This window comes from Octopus bimaculoides, chromosome 7, assembly GCF_046866305.1.
Source record: "Octopus bimaculoides isolate indiv1 chromosome 7, ASM4686630v1, whole genome shotgun sequence".
Classification (NCBI taxonomy): Eukaryota; Metazoa; Mollusca; class Cephalopoda; order Octopoda; family Octopodidae; genus Octopus; species Octopus bimaculoides.
Window position 1 is genome coordinate 80010212 of NC_142934.1, and position 3683 is coordinate 80013894.

The window sequence follows — 3683 nt, forward strand, 5'->3', positions numbered from 1 at the left end:
AGAGAGAGAGAGCGATTAATAAGAAAGTAGTAGAGATATTGCAATAGAAATACGTTGTTGGTGCCGTTCTGTAAAAAAGTAACAGACGACCAACTGTATTGCAGCAGAATCGGTTCCGTTTTATTTCTTCTGGAACCATTGTCCAATATTTCAATATTGAGTGACTGGTTTGACTCGGAGCGACGCAGTTAAAACGAACGTTTGTCAATCCTCATTTAACATCAATATCATTTTTACAATATTTCTCTTTTAGTAACTACCAAATACAGTATAACACAAAAAGTGGGGAAAACTTCTGAGTTACAGTGCAAGAAGCTAAAAATAGTAGCCAATAATTCCTTGAATTATCTTACAATCCGATTTTATTAAAGAACGAATTAGAAAATATTTTGTACCTTTCCACACGTTTTTGACATTGGACACTGATCATTATTGAGCACTGGCTTGAAGGAATTTTAGTAGAACATATCAACTACTGTATTTATTTATTTAATTCTGGAGCGTATTCTATCCTACCAGTAACCAAACTGCTAGCTTAGTTGGACGTAAACGAACCTACAGCGTTTCTCACGTATTTGGATGGAGGGGAAAACTCCGGTACACACATGCATACATACATATATATTCACATATACACACACACACTAACACACACATGCACATACACGCATGCAAACACTCACACACACGCACACGTCCAACGACAGTTTGCATTTACCAAATGCACTCACAAGAAATTGGTCGACTGCGTGCGTAGGAGACATTTACCCAAGCTACCAAGCTGTGGAACTAAACACGAAACCGCATATCATCAAATTGATGACAATGAAATTTCGTAATCAGTCATCTATGCCTAACATAAAACAAAAACGATACGGTTTCTACGTTACAGTTCAACTAACTAAAAATAATAGCCAAATGTCGGTCGATTCACACAACTTCTAGCCTAATGAAGAAATCATTCGATGAATATTAACATAGAATTTCATAAAAGGATGAATTCGAGTTGAAATACAACAGCCGATAACAAAGAAAAAATAATGATAGTTTATGGGTAACAACAACGACTAGTTAACCTGTATATATATATATATATATATATATATATATATATATATATATACAAGAATAAGGGCAGGGAATCGTCAATTAATAATAGAATTAATAATTAACAATTTTGCCAAGTAGTTCAGTATGAAAAAACCTTTATCGGTAAAATCATTTATTATCATAAATATACAGGGATTAGCATTGAGTTGCTTCTCCAACATACTGAAAATTTAGAAATAGCAGTCAAAGAACTACTGATTCTAAACTACAAATTTTTCTCTAAACGGATGGCGATATTTATGGCACACATAGAACAAAAAACCGGAGGGAAAAGCATAAACAAAGCAAGTCTTTAGTTAATCGGATACGATCGTTTCATGGTTAAGAGAATGAAAATTTCTCTATTCCAAATCTTCAGTCCGATATTCTGATAAATTTGAAAGTGTCTCTAAAAAAATTCACGGTAATTTTTGGCCATGCGACACCAAAAATCAACGATAAGAAAGGCACTTACGAATTCATCGGCTAGTGAGTTCAGGCATCCCACCTCAAAGAAATCTATTCCATGTGCGTCACAAATAGTCTGAAAAAAAGTCCCGTGTGGAGGGATTACGGTTTAACCATCTAACTTAGAGGTATCAAATATAAATTATACAAGAATAAGGGCAGGGAATCGTCAATTAATAATAGAATTAATAATTAACAATTTTGCCAAGTAGTTCAGTATGAAAAAACCTTTATCGGTAAAATCATTTATCATCATAAATATACAGGGATTAGCATTGAGTTGCTTCTCCAACATACTGAAAATTTAGAAATAGATGGTTATATATATATATATATATATATATATATATATATATATATATATATATATATATATATATATATATATTACATAATGAAATTTGTAATATAAGAGCGTGAGATTTTCGACCAATACCTTGTGAGTACATTTGGTAAATACAAACTGTCGTTGGACGTGTGTGTATGTGTGAGTGTGTGCTTGCGTATATATATGACCATCCCCAAATACAACAATATATATATAAGAATATATATATATATATATATATATAAGAATATATATATATATATATATATATATATATATATATATATAAAAACAAATGACCGAAAAATGATAAGATAACCTCAGACTGAATCGAACCCACAAATCGATGCTTTCATGGCTCCTTGCGAATCGGATTGGTCAAACGCTCACCCATCAATTTCAGTCAAATTTCGTTATTATATACTTAAACTATCTTAATACTACATAAATAATATTTTTATAAACAAACCCGAAAAGCTTTGCGAGTTACAGAGAGAAAACTACTATGGAAGGCTCATAGTAAAATAACTATATAATAACTGTATATAACATATATCATAATGATATTTATTCTCCGATTTTGAAGCGACAATTTTTAAGTATAAACAAATGACCTTGCGGGTTTGTTGATAGAAATATTATTTATGTGGTATTAAGACAGTTTAAGTATATATTAACCACATTTGACTGAAATTGATGGGTGAGCGTTTGGCCAATCAGATTCGCATGAAGCCATAAAAGCATCGATTTGTGGGTTCGATTCAGCCTGAGGTTAGCTCATCATTTTTCGGTCGTTTGTTTGCATTTAAAAATTGTCGCTTCAAAATTGGAGAATAAATATCAGTATGATATATATTATATACAGTTATTGTACAGTTATTATGCTATGAGCCTTCCATAGTATCTTTCTCTCTGTCACTCGCAAAGCCTTTCGGGTTTGTTTATAAAAATATTATTTATGTCGTATATATATATATATATATATATATATATATATATATATATACATATATATACGAGGGCGCACGCAAAAGTAACTGGAAACGTTGTCTGTGGGACAAACTCATTTTCTTTTCAATTCGACTGCTACGATCACCAGCTAGAAAGCAAGACGACAGGGGTTTAAGTTGTCGATCTGCCTATGGTCATATCTGTATACCCGATGTATCCACAATATACCTGATGTACAAAATAATAGGTAGATAATCTACATGGATGTGACTACCGATACCAACATTGTAGAACTAACGTTTACGATGTCACCAACATCATCAGTTTTCCGAAAATCTCCTCACGCTCTTATATTACGAATTTCATTATGTAATATTCTAGCTATGTTTGAGGTAAGAAGTAAGTAGAATATTAGATGATTGAAATGCAAAGAACAATGACCCTAAGGGGAGAAAGAAACTTGCGATGTGCCGTGACTCTGGTGTAAATATGTGTGGAATATCAGTGTCAAGACCTCAATGCTATTCAAGCAAAATAGAGCAAAATAATCTTGGAGATAGAAAAGAATCAATGCACAGTAGTTGGGACTAGTTGTCCAGCAGATGTCAGCATTATGTTAAAGATCAGTGAAAGATGTCAAAAAATCTGCACCAAACTAATGACAGAATCTGCTGTTATTTCCTTAAAAATTGCCCACAATAATTATGAGAGCACTACTTATATGACTACCTGCTTCTAGTTAAACTGATATTTGCAAAACCAAAAATAACAGGCTTAATCCGAAGTGTGTGTATGTGTATGTGTGTGTATATGCCCATCTATCTATCTATCTATCTATCTATCTATC